Genomic DNA, 19,848 nt, shown 5'->3' on the forward strand with positions numbered 1-19,848 from the left:
TTAGACGTTAAGCAGAAACTCTTTACTCAGAGGGTGATGAGGTGTTGGCGCAGCTGCCCAGAGAAACTGTGGTGCTCCATCCCTGGAGGTGCTCAGGGCCAGGTGGGATGGGGCCCTGGGCAGCTGAGCTGAGGGGTGACAGCCCTGCCCACAGCAGAGGTTGGAACTGGGTGGGTTTTGAGGCCCCTCCATCCCAAACTGTTCTGTGATTCTCCAGATCTGTGGAAAAAAGCTTTCTTTCTCTGTTTGAGGGCCCTGCGTGTTCCATGGCTGCTGGGCTCATGACACAACCACAGGCAGAAGCTGCTGACAGCTCCTGGCCCCACGGCCATGGGCATGCAGCCAGTGCTGGGCTGGGCAGGCTGCATGGAGACCATGGGGTGAATGTGGCAGGAGATTAGGCTGAGGGCAGGAGGATGGGACAGGTGGGAGCAGAGATAGCGTGTGGGGCCCTGCTTTGGAAGCATGTGAGAGCTGATAGCTGTTCATGTGCCTTGGTTGACGGAGCATTGGTCCCCATCTCAAAGTTTCTCTCCTGTGGTTCTATTAGGAGGAGGGCAAAGGCTGATTGGTGACACATCTCAAACCCCTGTGGCACAAAGCAGGGAAATTCCCATGGGATAGGGACTTTAAGCTGATTCCAGTGGCATAATTGCAACACACTACTGACTGGTGCAGCACAGCCCTGCCCTTGGACATGCCGAGTTTGGGAGTATAGTGCTTAAATGCAAAGAAGGCACTTGGGCAGTTTATCATAATGGAGATTTCAGGTAAGAGCAGTTGGAAGAACAAAAGAGCATACTCCACTCATTACTGAATAAATCTTTGTGCAGACTTTCATCCAAGTGCCAGGTTCAGCCCACTTTTACTCCTTGAACAGCTGAGAGTCCTGGCTCGCAGGTGATGTCCAAGGCAAGGGCAGACCAAAGAGAAGTGTGTGCTTGTACAGAGGTGTTAGACAAGTCACCTCTGCCCGGTCTTTCTTCAACCATGGGCTCACCCAACCTTCCTGCGTGATAAATCTGACCTCCAAGTTAGTCCTGGAATGCTGAACACGCATCTATAGTAGGCTGCCAATTATAGCGGAAAAGAAAGAGATAAGAGTTTTGTTTGCTTCCAAAGGAGGCGATCAGGATGAAATGTTCAAATTCTTTTAACCTTCAAGAGAAGTTATCAGATTTTTGACTCGCTGAAATCAAGATAACAGGAGGTTGCCAATTTTACTTAATGTATTATGGAACAGGGTCGCAAATGCTAGTGTTGCCCACGAGCAGATGTGGATGGTTGCTGTGAATCAAGTCTACGCAGAGCTACATCTCAACATCCATTTCTCACAGAGAGGCTCAGCAGAGCACCAACAAAGAAAGACACTTCTAGCAGGAGAGAGGCGCTCCTTTTTCCCATGCCTTTGGCTGCAAGGTTTGCTCAGAAGTGCTGCGCTCCGTCACTTTGTGCAGCCCTACCTGCTGAGAGCGCCGCAGCTCACGCTCAGCTCCACATCTCCCAGCTTTAGCAGATCCTTGAGTACAGCCAAATTTACACCGGACCTGCAGCATACTGTGTGAAATAATAACACTTACTTCAGGTTTGCCCAAATTTAAAAAGTCGCTGATGTAGCCAGACCAGCAAAATTCTGCCTTCTTACTGAGACATTTTTTTTTAGCAGTGAAAAAAGGATTGCTTCGTGCCAGCAGTGCTGGAATGCAGGGATTGTGCTGGCAAGCAGCTCCTGCCAGACAACTGTGTCTGCACTGGGATTCTCGCTTCTATAAAAACACCATTAAAATTAATCATACCCACAACCGGTATCACTGTCCCCACAAACATTTTAATATTTGGCATTAGAGAAGCGGGGAATGTAATGAAAGCAGAGAGTTTTTTAAAAAAGTAAATCTTTTCAAAGAGAGTCTTCTGGAGATCAGAAATGAGGAAAACCATTTTCAAGTATTGCCGTATTTACTATTCCTGTATGCTCACGTGGAATCATAGAATCATGGGATCATTTGAGTTGGAGGAGACTCTTGAAGGCCATATAGTCCAACTGCCCTGCAATGAACAGGGACACCTACAGCTACATCAGGGTGCCCCATTCAGCCTGACCTTGAATGTCTCCAGGGAGGAGCATCCACCGCATCTATGGGCAGCCTGTTCCAGTGCCTCACCACCCTTCTTGAAAAAATAATCTAAATCTCCCCTCAGTTTGCCTGAAACCATTTCCCCTTGTCCTATCACCACAGACTCTGCTGAAGAGCCTGTCTCCTTTTTTCTTAAAGCTTTCCTTTAGATACTGAAACATCTCTTTCAATTTCACTGCACACACAGAAGAAAACCCCTCTCAGGTGCACTCCACGAGGCAGCCAGGTGGGAGCTCCCACTCCATGCATTGGTGAGGTTGGGCCAAACTGCACAGAGTGACAGCACTCTGTGCCCCACACCTGGTTCTCCCCAGCCACCCCACTCCTGCAGACGGAGCCCCAGATGCAGAGGCAGCAGAGCAGAGCAGGTAGCCGTCTGCCCAGGAGGACAGCTGGGCTCCGAAAGCCACTGCTGTTCATAAACTCCTTGGGCACAGTAGAGTTTTGAAAAGATTTTTAAGGGATGAATTATGTTTTTACCGTTTTCCCCCAACTTCATTCAAGCACGAGATGCAGGTTTCTTTAAACTCACACATCATTTAGGCCAACTGCTATTGCCGAATTGAGATGTTTTATCTCGGTTTCCAGATTCAATCTTTTCCTTGATATGTCATCAAAGCATCAACTATTACAAACAGGAGGCGCTTTGTTCTGAAAAGCAAATGTTGTGGCACATGGAAAGATACTAGTGTTGTCATTCTGCAAAGAAAATCCAAGCATAAAATGAAAAGAAAAAAACAACCCAGAATGAAGTTTTGGAATTTTATCAGAAAACTGTGAAGTTTTCTAAAGATTAAAAAACTACAGCAACAAAAACAATGATTTTTTGTTGTTGTTCTAATGGAATTTTCTGTGCTTCACTTTTATATGATAATAATAGCAGAAGCAAAATCCCCCTGGCTCTGCTAGGTGGGCTGGGCACAGAAGCAATGAGGTAGCACTGGGATGACCCTGGTCTATCTGCTTCATCTGCCCTGGGCTCCACTTCACCCAAGACATCCTCCCTTTGGAAAGCAAGGCATCAGGCACCACGACTCCAGCAGAAAAAAGAGGCAGACTCCCAGATGTGCTTATCTCAACCTTCTTGAAAGCACCCCTCGCTTCCTTGGCAGCAGTAGCCAAACACCAGCTGCAAAACGTTGTGTTCCCTGGTCTGGTTTAACCAGCAACTCAGCACATGCGGTGGGAGCTCCCAAAATAGCTCCGGGTTGCCTCATCAGTCTCGGCAGCAGCTCAAAAGACCTTTGGTTTTCTGGGACTTGGAGAAGCTCAAGACGTTGGAGCTTATTTTGAAAGTATTTTGTAAGATAAGGATGAAATATTCCATGGCCGGGTGAACCGCAGGTCACCGTCAAAGCATTGCACAACGCAACCAAGGAGGCTCAGCACAAAACTTGCACAGGATTTGATCTGCTTGCTGCTGTCCTGACCTAAATTCGGATTAAAGCTGAGGCCCTACCATGTTGGCAGCTCACTGGGCTGAAGGCTTTCATCAAGTGTCCTAAATGCCAAGGGAGTCACGCCAAGGAGGAGGACAATACAGGTCCTTCACTGCCAGCAAAATAGGTCCATTTTCCAGGAGTTAAAGCACAGTTCATCCCAGTAAATGGCTATTTTTTGGCTGCATCTCCCTGCTGCACAAAAAAACTACTCTTTCTTGGAATCATCATTTGCTTTTGAAAAACAGCTTCCAAAACCATACACATCTGTGGCTTCCCATCAGGGCAGGAGAGCAGTGCTTGCTGATGTGTCTCATGTTTCTCATCACGCTCTCCTGAGCCTTGGCCAGCACTGTCAATACAGCTTTCTGCTGAGTCAGGCTGCTGGTTTTCTTATCCCACATCCCAAACGGATGGTTTCAAGTACTCCAGACATATTTCAAACACAGTTTGAAACCCAGCCAAGCCCAGGGGGACACAACTCTTCTGGCTGTCTTGCAGCTGGGCTGGTTTTCTCCTGGGAAGAGTGAGCTGGGCTGCAAGAGGGAAATGCAGTATCATCCCAGGGGATACCCACCAGGGACAGGCTGACCCAGGCAAGATGTCAGAAGGACTTTATCAGGCAAGTGTGCAGGGTTTGGTCTCACCTTCCTCACGTGGCACCCTTGCTGCTCTGCTGCTCCACACTCACCTCTTTGCGGAGGGATCCCATCCCCACTTGCTCCCCTATCTCCCTCACCCATTGCTCACAGACCAGGTCCCATTGTGCAACATTCTCCACCTCGGCAGCTGCTCTAGAATGGATGGTTTTGTTAACTCCATGTAGCATGCTGTCTGCAGTGGAAAGGATGCTCAGTCACTGGCAGCCCTCCAGGAAATGCCTCTGCAGAGCCACAGGACCTCATGCATGCCTTATGGACCCATGCCACCCTAGGGTCCCCTCCAAGCCCCCTTTCCAGGTCCTGCATTTAGATGTCCGTCACACAACAAAACAGCAAAAGCAAATCTGCAACGTAGAGATCCATTATGCTTTATTTACATGCGTCACCATCTCTTTTACAAACTAGATTACAATTTAAAATGGAATACACAAGGCAATATCTACTAACACCAAGTGGAGTAAGCACTGCGTCTCTACTTCGTTTGGAAAGGGGCAGGTTTTGCTCCAAAACAAACTTCCTTCCAATCTCTGTGTAGTAAGGTAATATATTCATCCAGGGCAGCATCTTTTTTTTTTTTTTTTTTTTTAATTTTTTAAAATTATTTTATAAAATCCTCAGTAAGACTGCAACATGAGAGTGTCTGCTTTCAAATGAAAGTACGAGATAGCCCAAATGAAAAGTATAAACTGTTCGGTATGTAAAGACGGCCATGCGCGCTAAGGCTGTGGATTTAATATTCTTCCAATTTACATGGCTTGAAACAAAAACAGATAAAACAGTTTTACAGATACTGTATACATATTTTTTCCAATCATGCAACTTTTTTTAAAAAAAGTTAAACATGTGAAGCCAAATGTACAATCCATTTTTCCAACCCATAGGAACAAAATGTATCTGGTCCCCCTTCGCATCTGTTGGCAACTCCTAATGAATATTGTGTACTAAAAACAATTACAGGACACTGATTGCCAAGCAATGACGTCATTTGAGAGAAACACATGATCTAAAAGGTTATATTTTTGAATCAGTGGCACAAAAATTTCTGGAGTTAGGCGGTGGCCAACCATCCAATTATTCTCGTGAGAAAAAACTTATAAAATTATTAAATAAACCCGAAAAACTATGACTAAGAACTGTAACAATGCCACCTTTTTAGACCTTTTGTAAAGCGTTTGTTTAAACAACACAGGTGTAATTGTTCTGGGCCTTCATCTGTTTTACATGCTTTCAGAAGGAAAACTACGCAGAAGAATGTTCAAAAACTCAAAGGCCAAAGTTTTCAAAAGGTGGCTTCCCCAAATTAACTATTATTTTAAGCCTTACTTTGACACCTACACAAATGACCCTTGAGTTCAGCAAGACGCAGTTATTTTTCAGCACCTCTGGACACGAGAGCAATTTTTAGGCACCTCAGCATGCGGACGAGGTGGCCCTGGGGGGCAGCAGGCACCTCTGCGTGATTTGAGAAGTGCCAGCCCCATGACACCACATCCATGTCCCAGACTTTCGATGCCTGACGTGAGGCACTTCAGTTTGAAAGTTTTGGCCGCAAAAACGAGCAACAGAAACCAAACCAAACTGAAGAGGTTGTCCAAATCCATCCCTCTTCAGCTGGTGCTGAGATAGTCTCCAGCACAGGGGCCCAACGTGGCCTAGATACGCCAATGGAAATGCTCTCCTTGACATTGCTGGGAGGTAGATTAAGCCTTTCAGTTGCTAATGCTTTTAATTAAAAAAAAACAAACAAACCTTCTCTGCCATTGACTGGCTGTCTCTGAATCAATTGTCTCCATTTTCTGAACAGAGCGGACCATGTTTTTCTCTCTATTTATGCCAGTGTGAGCTAGCTCTGAGTTCAATGTAACAAGGCTGCCCCGGCAGAGCACAAATCGCCGCAGGCTGTTTTAGACTAAGGGGCCTTCCCTTGCACTGGACAAGAACTGCATCCGCACAAAGGAACAAAACTGAACAATGGGTTTTTGTCATCTTAGCCATCCACCACAACATCAATACTGGTGCTGCCCAAATGCATCAGACACCTGGCAGGTGGCCTTTGGGAAGGCCCCGGGCCTCACTGCGGACATCACCTGTTCATGGAGCTCTGCTGGTGGCCAAATCCTCAGGGTATGGGGAGAAGCCCAGGCTCGGGCAGCCACCACAGAGCTGCCTGGGGAAGGAGCACCAGAGGACAGGCCTTTGGTGTGCACTCACATTTTGGGGTGCGCCAGGAGGCTTGCAGGGAAGCCCTTGACTGATTTTGTTAAGAAGCATCTGCAGTTGGACTGATAAGCAAAGTGACACCTAGGCCTGGTGTCCTGCGGCATGCTAGTGTCTGCTAACAACCAACCTCCTGGAATATGGAGATGGGCAGCGCGTGTCAGCTACCTCCCGTGGATTTAATCACCTAGTCCCTGTGCTGACAAACAGACCAAGTGAGTGTGAAAATAAAAGTCTCCTTTTTTTTTAGAAACGAGAATGATAAACCCTTGGCTACTTGGAAAAGTTGATATGCTACAGGGCAACAACAACCACAACTGCACAGAGTTTACACGGTCATAAGTGCGGGATGAAACCAAGAGGTGCATCTTTACGAGAACACTGTGAGCATGAGGGGGTTACGTTACGAAACAAAACTTCCATCACACGGGGAGCTGTTATTTCACCAATATCACCTTGGGGACCTGGAAAGTGAGGAGCAAGGAAGGACCCATGAGCGCTCGGGTGGGTGTGCATGGCTGTGCGTGTGCGGTGGCAGTGGCGAGAGGGAGTCACTCCACATTTGCATGGTACACGGACCGGTGGCAACTCATGCACTGAAACTTTGGGTTAAAATGCTAGTTGGTTTTCCTAACATCCATGCATAATGATCCATTTCTGTACATAATAAAATATATTTATATATTTATATGCATAATGCCTTTATGCAAAGAAAAAAGCTTCATATATCACTTTGGAGAATTATGTATACACTGTCCTATTCAGAACGTCTTCATACCAAGTTCTTATGTACCATTGGTGTTTTCCCCTCTTTTTTTGTATCCCTCCCCCCAAGATACTAATAAAAAGTAATCAAACTTTCCAGATTATAGAGAGGATCTATACAGCACCATACCTTTTATTCATTATTATTATTATTCATTTTACAAAAGAAAATCTTAAGAAGCAAAATATATAAAACTGCCTTGTCTTTCAGTGTCATTAATCCTGTTACAATCTATGCTCATATGAAAAGCCATTTGCATGATACCTTACCATTCTCTCTCTTGCTGCTTCTTCTGCAATGGATTATATACAATGAGAAAGAAAAAGTCATCAAGGATATGTCAAAAAAAAAAAAAAAGGAGAAAAAAAAAAAGGATCACTGATGCAATAACACACACTGCAATGATCTGTGCCTGGACACCCAGTGCTGCCACTGTGATCGACTTGCTGACGCATACAGCCTGTTCACTCATCTTTCCTGCGAAGGAAAGTGTTTCTCTTTATTTTTGCTTCCCAGACAGCTCTTTACAGGTGGTTATACGCTCAACATGTGTGGCAGCAGAGGGGCAGCTCAGCCTAAAGGTTCTCACCACGCTACCTGCGGCAGCCCTGCTAAGATAAGGCAGGAGGTGAGGCCACTCCTGTGGGCAGCAAGCAGGATCCCATGGCAGCAAAGGCAGCAACACCTGTGGTCAGTCCATCCTCACCAGCACCAGCCGGGAGGTCTGCCTTGCTGGTTTCCCTGGCTTTGCAATCAACTCTGGCTTGATGCTTACAGAAAATGGGGCCGTACCATTAAGTTTAAGGAAAGAATGAGAAAGAAACAAACGAACCAACCCAACAAGCAAATCACCTCTCTGGAATTTGGTAGGTTGGTTGGTATCATGAATGGTGTCTATCTGGAGAGCCCTGACATCTGAGCAACGTTGGGTTATGATCATTTCCTTGCACATATGCAGTGTTTCAGATTCCCCACTGAGAGAAAGCAGAAATGGTCAAAAATCTACAGAAATCAAACTGGAGGTTGCGGGGAGGAGGGTGGGCAGACAGGGAAAACCTCCAAAAAGAAAAGCCAACTTAAAACATCCCATAAACCATTAATATATTGAAACACCACATACTCATTGACAAGTAACTACTGTAAAGGCTACACAGTGTGTTCTCAACAGGATGGTGCTGAACATTGTCTCCACAGCAGGTGCTTGGCCATCCCAGAAAAGGAAGATTTTGCATACTTCAAAATGAGTTCAATTCCAAAGAAAAAGAAGGAAGAAAAAAAAAAAAAGGAGGATCTTCACTCAGATAAGGGGCCTTTTAACAGTCTGCTTTGTTAGGAAAATAATGCAGGGTTCACAAACGTCATAAGCTGTAAACAGTATCACTGTCCACTTGCTGACAGCAGATTTGGCAAAGGGTTCTCTCTCTACATCTCGTGTCAGTTTGAGGGCCTGGAAAGAAAGAAGAAAAAGAAGAAAAGACAGTGAGATTGCTACATGTAAGAAAAATTAACCTCTACAAAACAACAACAAAAAGACAACCGAGCAAAGCTCCAAACCCAGATTACACTGACAAGAAAGTTTAATTTGTTTTCATCCAAAAGCTTCAAATGCAAAGCAAAGGATAAGTTTACACCATTTTCCCTCATGAAAACATTTATCTCTTGCCACAGTCTCTGTGTTTTTCTTTTCTGGCTAATGGCAAAGTCTAACTAAAGAAGCCCAGAATGTCGTCTACTTGCCATGCATATTTCCAGGTGAAGCATGGAAGGATCCTTTACCTTCTGGAGATTTTTCATGATCACTCTCTCCATCACCTAGAGGTCTCACCATCACCAAGAGGCTGGACAAATCTGTCAGCATGTGATAAACGCCAGCCCTGAAGGACAGCCAAAGAATGTTGCTCAAAAGCAGCAATAAGGAGCCACCAATTTTGGGTTGGACTGTTCTCCATGAAACGTGAACATTTCAACACGTCAAAGATCAGGTTTTTAAACGTGGGCAGAGGCTTAAGGATACAGGAAGGCACCTCAAAGGGTTTTTGAAAAATATATACATTTAAACATTCCCATGAAATCCTTTTATATCTTCAGGAATCCCATATAGTAGCCATCTGTACTGCTTAGCATGTGACTCCTCAAAGACACGGCTTCTGAACCCTGGGCTCAGTCCCCATCACCTTTTGAGCCTTTTGAGGACTTTCCCTGAGATGAATGACTCATTTTTTTCTACTGCGCGAGAAGAAGAGGACCCTTGCTGAAACCACAAAGTAATCTGAGTCAATTACAGGAATGTTTTTTCTCTCTGGAAAGCCTGGTATCAGCCACCCTCAGAAAAAAACATGGATTTAGGGGGACTGCTGGATTAATCTGGGAGAGCAGCTCCTACGAGGGAAATCTCCCAGCGTTACAAAAAGGCTCGTGTGAGATGACTCCATTACTGCACAGACTATTCTGAGGCTTCTCCTTTTTAAGGTTCCAGGCCTTATCCTATGATAACATTTTATTAAAATGACCTATTCTGATAATGCTAAATGATTGATGGAAATTTAATCATTTTGTCTGATGGTTATTAGAGCAACAGTGTGACAGCTGCTCCCTGCGCCATTAGGGGAGAACTTCATTCAGAGTGGCTTAGGGAACAGACAGATTGCGTTTTTCACCCAAACAAAATTTGGCTTTAGCCTTAATTACGTGCAGGGTTTTGGGGTAGACTGTTTTATGAATAAAGGGATTTCTGACTGGATCAACATATTGATTTCTTCGTTTCCAAAGAGTAAATTAATGCTAGCCCTTTGCTAATGTGACTGCCTGGCAACAATTCCATTTGGTGTGTGTGTCTCCATGGCCACAACAAGGTCACCAGGAGATCCCCGGTTGCCAGACGGGCCTGGTAACTCCCAGTGTAACCCAGCAGTGGATTTTTTTGTGGAACAAATGAACGGCTGCCCTTTGCAGGGCCGTGCTCCTCCACTTCTCACTGAAGCCATGGCACTGAGGCTGGAAGCTGGTGTCTTCCCAACATGCCAGCTAACTGAGTTCATCGGAAGGATGGGTTCAGCACCGTGCACTGCAGCAGCAAGCTGGGCAGGTCCTACAGGGCAGCCAGCTAAGCTAAGCACGGGCTGAACGTGAGTCCTGCTGATTTCAGATGGAGCTTATAATTAAAAAGGAAAGGAGTACAGGAACTCTGAAGTACCAGAGTAGTGTTTACTATTTGGATTAAAAATGTACGTAGGATATTATCCTATGAAATATGTGACAAAATATTCCTGTGTGACAAAAGATAAAAGTGAAGGACAGATGCTCACAAGCATAACCTGTGTAAGTGGCACTGCCTGATGTTACCTTATGAGAACACCAGTCCCTTAGACTGCACAAACCTCCAGGAGATTGAGGTTTAACCCAGGGAAATGCACAGCAGAGGTGGAACTCACTCATAGCAGAACCGAAACACGTTCAGTTCTCACTGTTCTGTTTACACAGACTTTGCAAAGGGATTAAAAAATGGAAAGAAGCAGATCAAAGTCTTAACCACTGTACCTTCAAATTACCCCATTACAGCCCGTAATAGACCCACACATTCTCACTTTCTGTCTCACCACAAAAAGCCTCTGTCAACCTTGAGTTAGTTGCCCACTATTACATAGCAATGAAAGCCATATCAGGCAGGGAAGTGAAAATTCCAGCTACATCTCCATACATGGGTGGTCCTCCACCATAACCGCCCAGCTCTCTCCCACCCCAGCTCCAGCATCTTCAGCCACCACTAGGATTTCTCATGCTCCCAACGGCAGCTGGAAAAGCTCAGTGTCCACAACTTCACCCCCAATCTGCAGAGAGCAGCGCTCAGAAGCAGCGTGATGCCAACAGCTGGAGGCTGTGCAGCTCTCACAACAGAGCTGATACTTGGGCTCTGTGGCTCACAGACATGCACTGGAAGTAGGGGCAATTCCACTCTGTTTTGATCCCTCGGGTACAGAACATTGGACATCACAAGAAGCCAAAGGACTTTATGAAACTACAACTTATGGAGCCACACATGCATGTGGTTAGCAAAAATGAACACTTTAAAAGAGAAACAGAAAAAGCATTAAATTAGGGATAGCTCAAGATGAAGTCTTGCTTTATCACTTCCTCCAGACGTTCTGAGCTTTAGATGCTAAATCTGCTTTTCTTATTCTGTGGAAGAGCATAAAACCCAAAGATTTCTGTATTTCTCAGTTCTTCAGTCTGTAAGCAGTTATGTGGGAGACGCTCACATTCTGTCCTTTCCTACACCCTACTAACCTCTACTTTGCTACTGACCTGCTACAAATGCTACCCTTGCTTTACTCTGGTCCAGCTGTTAGTTATGATTTCCCTCCCCACCATCACATTTCCTAAGCTCTGTCTCACATCACATCTCCACCACCTAAGGGGAAAAGTGGTCTCCCAAGCCCCACAGCATTTAGTGGACCATTACAGAAGTTCTGAAGGATCATCTGCTCCATTTTGTTTTCTCCCTTTGATTTCCACCTGTGCCAATTACACAGCATTGGAAATTTCTTCAGATTGCAAAGGTGATGGATGCAGTGATGCTCCTCAAGGGCAAGGCATAGATGATGTGCACTGCTGGTATGTTTATCAGTAGGCCAACATCAATATCAGCACATAACATGGATTTGCAAAAAGAAAAGTGATGTACTCCTTCACATTATCACAGTTCTAGGAACTGCACCATCAACACACTGCTCCTCTGTAAAGAAGCCTACTGAGTAACTCATTTAGGTTGGAAGACTTGATGAGTGGATTGCATCTTGAAAAACACTACCACTCAAGGCCTGTAAAACAAGCATTTTCCCTGGGTACCACTCAGCAGGGACAGGAAATCCCAATAATGCCTTTTACAAGTAGCAGGCCAGAGACTCAGGATGGAAACGTTGTGAAGGAAATGCATGTCCTTCAGTGACAAATGTGCATTTGATTTGGTGCCTCTCACCCCTGCTTCTGTCATCACCCCCAGCAGTACAGCTTGTCCTCTAAAATGGAGCAGGCTCAAAAAGGAACACTTGACTAGGAATGATTCCAGCTTTTTCCTTAAGTTAATATTCAGTGATAGGTTTTCACAGCTCAACACTGAAGAATACAAAATATTTGTTAGAAATGAACAAGGAAAATAACTGTTGTGGATTTCTATAATGACAAAGTTTCAGTGACATTTTTCATAAATCACAGAATGGTTTGGGTTGGAAGGGACCTTAAAGATCATCCAGTTCCATCACCCATGCCATGGGCAATGTTGCCACCCACTAGACCAGGCTGCACCATGCCCCATCCAGCCTGGCCTTGAATACTCCTGGAGACCTCCACAATTTCTCTGGACAAGAGAAGAATGAAAAGTAGAAATGCTGACTCCGTGGTGGTACCTTTTAGGCTTAGCATGCGCTGCACAGGAGTGGCACTGTGCCAAAATGCAGTGCTGAAGTCAGGATGTGAAGTCCAAGGAAAAAAAAAAAAGAGCTGGCAACTTCATGCAATTTCTTTCGAAGGTCTGAACTTCCAGTCATGTTGCAACTTCACTTTTTCTCTTTGAGTTGTACTCAGAAAAAAAAATATTCCTGGTTCAGACTGGTGGGCAGAGAGCAAGAGCAGAAAAATGGAAAGACTAAGAAAGCAGCACAGAACTAGGGCATATGGGAGCTAAAAATTTGCTGCGCCGGTATTGCACAGGCATGTAAAGCACAAAAGTGTATCTTTTCCTTCTGTTGCTGCCTTTTCACTCCAGAATACATTGCAAACCATAGCAGACAACCAAATATTTTGGAAGTAAATGTAACCGAAGATGTCAGATCATTCTTTTTCCCTGTGTCAGCTCTACAATAAAAGGCTTGCCAAGGACTGTAGTGAGGTGCCATAACTCAGGTTGGATATTAGAAAAAAATTCTTCTCAGAAAGCACAGTGAAGCAGTGGCACAGGCTGCCCAAGGAGGTGGTGGAGTCACCATCCCTGGAGGTGTTCAAGATATATGGAAATGTGGCACTGACAGATGCGGTTCGTGGGCATGGTGGGGATGGGCTGGTGGTTGGATTAGATGGTCTTAGTGGTCTTTTTCAACCTTAATGATCCTGTGAATCTATGACTAATGACGTGTTATCCTGATGGACCTTCCTCTACCTTCTCTCCCCTTGCAGAGACCAGTGCTGTTTGTCATGTCCTGTAATGCCACTGCTGCTTGCTCCTGAACAAAAAGCAACTTGCAGCACCACAGAAATTCACAACTTTGCCAGATGCCAAAGCCTGTCTTATCATTTCGTACAGAGTAAGCCTCTGTGAAGATTTAAACCAGACTGCATAGCATAAATGACTTTATCTCTATATAACTCACCACTTAAGTCATCTAAATCTACATTTACCTTGCCACACACTTTATAATTTGTCTGTTTGACAATGAGGTAAAACAGAAGAAACAGAAGAAATTTTATCTTTCCTTGTTCTATTTTTTCTGTAGAACAACAGATCAAATGTAATCAAATCACTGCTAGATTATCATCTTTTTATGCATGTGAACAGGTTAAAAAAAAAGCTGAATTTTCACAACCTTTGATGAAGCTTTAGAAAAACTTCTCACAGAAACACAGAAAAATCTAGGCTGTGAGAACTTCTGAACATCGTTTGGACCAATCTTCTGTTGAACCTTAGGTTAGGTTACTCAGGACCCTGTCAGGGCACACCTGGGCTATTTCCAATAACAGAGTCCACCACTCCTCTGGTCAATTCACTTCACCTTGTAGGTGTGCAAGGTCCCTTCTACCCACTTTACAGATGGGTACAAAAAGAGACATCCAGAGAGAAACTGGCCCACCCATATTCACACACTTGAAAAGAAAAACAGATTGGGGGTTTTCCTTATGTACTGGGACCTGATACTAAACAACCTAATTCACAGGAAATTCTGCACTTGCCTGCAAGAGGAGCAGGCTCATACAGACGACACTACATATGTCACTGTGTTGTTGCCCATACAAAAAGACCATATGCTGCGACACTTGTTTTTACACCTCCAGATATGTCAGTGTGCAGTGATGCTGGCTTTCCTGCACAAGCACTGCTGATATCCAATTGCCTTTGAGAATCATTACATCAGGCTGGATTCAAACCTCTGCCCCAGCCAATGAAGAAGAGATTAGATACAAGGCATCCTCTCCTAAAGTGTCTCCATGCTTCCTACTAATATTTTATGGTAAATTTTATCCTGCCTTCATGGGTCTGAGGAGGTCTCCTGAAGGACCTGTGCTCAACATATTTAAGCAAGATGCTGTTGGACTAGTGAAAGTTAACTATATGGAGGATGAAGGCAAAACATGCTTGCTAAATTGCCTGAATAACAATGCCTTCTACGAGTACTTGAGAGTACTGATAAAGATACCTCTACTTTTCAAAGAAAAAGATGGTAACTGCTGTACACAGGACTGTACAACACAAAAATGGAGGAGATATTTGCTCATGCTTTTGAATCTGGAGAACAAATGTTGGTCCCTAAACTGCAGAGTAAAGGATACCTACCTGACAGGAAACATCCTGAATTACAGGTTTACAGCACTGTGGGATCCTGCTATGTACTCTTTTTCTGAGTGTCCTCATAGAGTGTTTATTTTTCTCTGCCAAGTACAGGCCAATAATGCTCATATTGATCATTCATAAAGATTTTCACCAAGTTGACATAAGAAAGAACCTCCTCTATCATGACTTATGAGAGACAGAATAAGGCAAGAGAGGGAAGGCATTTCCTCAAAAACAGACCACTATGTTTGTACAAAATTTATCTATGGAAGCTGGAAGAAGCTGTTTGCAAAAGGAATCAGCGCAGGGAAAAACAAGAGGCAAGAGCTCAAACCAGCTGCAAAAGTGCATGATCACATGCTGTTCTCCACAGCATCCTCCAGGAAAATGTCCTTTTTCCTCCTCAGCAATCGCAGACAACCATTGCTATAGCAGCCTCCTTTAGCTGAGCCACACCTCCGTCCTCTTACTGCTCAACAGATGTCTGCTCTGCCAGGCTCCAGCAACGGCTGCCCCGTGTGGTAATCTGAGCGGAAAAGCTGATTAAATGGCCCCACAAACCAGACTAAGGCAGAATGGTCCCACCACCCAACTGCTGGTACCTGATTTAATGGGGCCAGTGTCCCCATGTGCCTCACAGAGGCTCGATCAAGGCAACTTTGATATGACTGTCTTGCTGGAGACGTGCTCTTCACCACCAGCACAGAGCCTCAGGGAGGCTGTGAGCATCCATCCTTCCTCTATGGACCAGGCAATAAAGGCTGGCTATTAACCCACAGCACCACGCAGCTACGTGCTTCTCTGCTGCCCACATTGTGCTTGCGCTCTCTGCCTGTCAGGAACATAAGACTCAAGGCTCTCTGGTTGTCAGTTCATCACTGTGGCTGAGCACTGAATTGCTATGAAAAAAAGATCCTGACCTTTCCTCAGCTGCATGACGCTATGCTTCTAAAAAGAACCCCTTAGTATGCGCTTCTTCAAGAAAATATGCTTTTTAGGGGGCCATCCATCAAAAGATGGATGGGAAAAAACAAACCACCTGTAAGCATTCCAGCTATCAGGCAACAGCACAATATGGGACCAATGCTGATCCACAGCTCTGAACAATCACAACAGCTCATTCACATGAAAAAGACAATTTGCAAAGACTCGTTCTGTAATAAAACCCGAGTGCTGCTGATGCAGGGAGGAAAGCACTGGGGAGACCAGTCAATGCGGGCTGTTCTAAAAATATCAGTTTGTGCTGTCATCTGGTGAGAGTATGTCATCCTGTAATCTTGGCATCTGCAGGGACAGCAAGTTTCTGCCTAATTATTGCTGCTGAATCACATGACAAAGCATGAGGCACTGAAATATATATATATATCTGTCACAAAAACAGAAGAACACCCAAACCACATGACCAGACCAATATCTTGGCTTCAGCCATCCTTTGCTCACAACACAAGTCTGTGGACAGAATTCTGTTCGTTTATAGACCTTTTCTCTCAGCTAATAAAACCCTAAGCCAAGAGCTTAGCAAAGCACTTCTAGAAGGAGCAAGGGACTCACAGCATCCATACATTGGCTCCCGCTGCCTTCAGCTGAGCAAAGGCTCAGTAGGCATCCTCCTGACTCACCTGGCCAGGCTTGGGAATCCTGCTACACACGGCTGTCACAGGTGACACAGAGCTTCTGAATCCAAGCTGGGAGCTGTAGGGATTGAAGCCCAGCTGTGTGTGAGGTGGCAGCAGCAGAGGCAGCTTTCTGTGCAAGGGAAAGCTGAAGCACCCCTGCAAGCATGGGACTGGCCCTCAGGGACTGAGGAGTCAGCTTGGGGCAAGTCCTCCTTGGAGATAATGGGACCCCTGTTCCCAATGCAACACAGAGTTTTCCACACAGATATTTTTGTTCGAAGGCTGAGCTTGGTGTGAGTGATGTTTGGCGAGTCACAAAACCACCTTTCAAAAACCTGGGCTGGCTGAAACAACACTGAAACGCTAAAAGCGTGCCGCCACCTTAACCACTAACCTGTTAGAAATGGAGCAGAAGAATTTGCTCCTCTTGAATTTCCTTCCTTCAAGGTTAAAGCCCCATCTTGACTCCACACAGGAAACCTGCCAGCCCTGCCCAAGACCTCGTTTACTGAAGCTAAGAGAGGAGGAAGCAGGGCCATGGCCCTGAGGCCACGGGGGCAGTCAGGCAGCAGGTTCACTTGCTCTGGTCTCCACAGGTCAGCTCTAACAGGTAGAAATGGTTCCTCATGGTATGTTGTCTAGTCAGGGTGCTCTGATTCCATTGGGACAGACTGCACCCAAACAGAGATCTCTTCATGTGGAATAACCTTTTAAGATGTACTTTGATTCAACATTGCTATCCTCATACCTATGGATTTGTTTTTGGTATGAGTTTTGGTATGGAAATTAATAAAACAGCAAGCAGTCCAAACAGATACGGACTAGTGAAGTACAAACAGGCACTTTACTATATTTCCTGAGAATTTGCTTTATCAGAGATGTTAACCACCAAATTCTGTGAACAAATTCAGGACATCCATTAGTGGTTTGTGTGCTGTACTGCCACAGTAAGATGACTTGGGACTTCAGTGATGCTCGGGTTGAACGAGTGCCTCTAAATGCTCTGTGCTGCATTTTGCTTCTATTTCCAAACAAGTCAGCGTGGCTTCAGCACAACTCTGCTGCAGCGCCCAGAGGGATCCAGCTAAATGGCACATTAAAACCTGTCCCAGAAGATGCAGCTCGATGAGTTTTGCAGGCAGCAAAACCAGCTCGAGAAGTTCCTGCCCTACTTGCATGGAGCCGCCCTGAACCCCTTCCAAGCCCTGGCAGCACAGCTGGCTGTGGGGCTCTCCTGTAAGCTGGATCACTGAAGAAACAGGTAAATAGAGCTTCTCTGGGGAGTTCTGATGCCACAGGAGATGCTGCTAAAGTGATCGCTGATCACCAGCTCATCACATTCCAGGCAGCTGTGAAATTTCCCCACTGCCCTCCCCATCAATTTGCTTGAGGTTACCCTTAGCAAACACCAAATCCCTTCAGCTCCACTGGTTGAGAAGGACACAGAGCTATGCACCATGTGATGGGAACACTAGCAGAACGGGATGTAAAAACATGAGGTATCCTGGAGAGAGGTTAGGGAATAGCGAATAGATGACCTCCAGCAGTCCCTTTCAAACCCTTATGATTCTATGATTCGTATATTGACAAGAAAGCAGAAAGAACAACCCAATGATTATGTGTGTGGGTGGAGGTCAGATACAGTGCTCTTGGGAAGTAAGCGCAGGTAGGGGGAACAGAGGCCTCAACTAGCTTAACAGGGGGGAATTATGGCTGCATGAATGAGGTAAGAACAAAAGTATATTGATTTCTCCTTTCTTTCGTGCAAGAGGAAAAACCAACCAACCAAATTCTATTACGAGCACCAATTAGGGCCTGCTGAAAAGCTGGAAATGGCAAAGAGCCAGAGCAGTGGGAGCTGGTGAACATGCAAAGGCTTATGTGCAGCCAATGGCTACAGACACCTATGTCATCACGGTGGCATAGTCTGCATAGGCATACTTTCCCTTGCCCAGTGAACAGAATGTAGTTGATTTTCTTTTAAGGAGAAGGAAGCTGACACAGATGACTGGTCAATAATTCACTGAGGAGAGCCATCCCCCAACAACTCCATCCCCCAAAATAAGACTTCTCACCCACACATGTATGGGTTCCTCTCCTCTAAGGCACACCCTGGGAAGGACTGGGGTGGCCATGCTCTCCCTGTGTGGCACAGGATAGAGTCAAGAGTGGGGAACTGCCGCAAGGAGGTGGCTGATCCTGCACCTCCCTGCTGCTTCTGTGTCTCCTCACCACCTTCTATCCTCACACAGCACATGACTGTACTGAAACAGGAAGTTGCCTTATTGTGTGTCATACAAAGCTGTCAATTACATCTCTTTTTTTAAGCATATTCTACTGCTGGATGCTTCACCTCGGACAAAAATGGGTTTCTAAATTCCAACAGCTCATGCACTTGGAGGAGGAGACAACAAAGGTGACCTGACGTGAGGTTCTGCTTTATGGTTCGTGAAACACTTTTCTTTTTTTTCCCTTTTCTTTCTTAAATGATCAAGTACTGGAACTGAAAAAACAGAAAGACTCAGCTGGCACCCTAGCCTTGCCACAATGCATAGACAGTGGAATGCAGCATCCTCTACAGCCCACCTCCCAACCTCACCCTGCAGTGCTCTCCTTTCCAGAGTGATGTGAAAGAATCAGAGGAAATCATTTGCCTGGAAGAGAAAGTACTGCACAAACCACGGACTCCACTGGAGCAAGGAAGCTTTGCATAATGGCTTCACCAAGAGTCCTGAGCAGTTTTGTCCTCCCTTACAGCCAGCAGATCAGCACACGTTTTGGGGGTACTCCAGAGACATAGGGAGATATTCAGAAGGCTTACCACTGCTGTTCACATACTGCAAAACTTCCCCCTGAACATTTAACTGTGAAACAAAGGATGAAAACTCAATTAAAGATTAAAGGGTCACCCACTAGCAAAGTCAAAAGACATGGATTCTTTCTTTCCATCCCTCTCCCAGAAAATAAGAAAGTTGGAAGTAAGCTGCAAAATGAATGAATGCCTGAATGAATGATACTCTACACACTGTTCTGAAGTTTGCAGAATACTTTCAATAATTTATAGCCAACCTTTTATCCTACTATATTTTGAAATCTACTCCCTTATACTAATAAATAAACAAAGGAGAAAGGGCATTTTGATGGAACTTATTCCTTGAGTCAGTGAATGTGTGTCTAAGCAGGCAGAGACTATGGGTGGGAGCCCACAGAATCACAAAGGATGGCAGAAACAATGTTTACAGGTTCAGATGCCCCCACTTGCAGCTAAGTACTGAAAAAAAACATAGCCATCTGGAGAAAAATAATGTGAGGTAGCTAACATTTGAAAAGCACCTATGTCAGAACCCAAACTTAGATATTCTCTTGGTGAAGTCCAAAAGGAAATGATACCTACTCTGGTCTTGTGGGGGACCAACCATTTTTCCAAAGTTCTAGCACTTAAAACAGGATGTTCCTGCAACCAGGATCCTACTTTT

The 19,848-nt window shown here is 45.1% G+C and overlaps 1 protein-coding gene across 1 annotated transcript in view; it reads right to left on the reverse strand.

The window, feature by feature from the left end:
• Positions 1 to 4,581: 4,581 nt before the first annotated feature.
• The window catches only part of FOXO3 (forkhead box O3), an 85,616-nt gene continuing 70,349 nt past the window's right edge, over positions 4,582 to 19,848 (reverse strand). The window contains exon 3 of the mRNA XM_031610919.2: positions 4,582 to 8,666. The gene's annotated coding sequence lies outside the window, so the exon portion shown is untranslated. The remainder of the gene's footprint in view (positions 8,667 to 19,848) is intronic.

The sequence above is a fragment of the Phasianus colchicus genome, chromosome 2 (genome assembly GCF_987193195.1).
Source record: "Phasianus colchicus chromosome 2, bPhaCol1.hap1.1, whole genome shotgun sequence".
NCBI lineage: Eukaryota > Metazoa > Chordata > Aves > Galliformes > Phasianidae > Phasianus > Phasianus colchicus.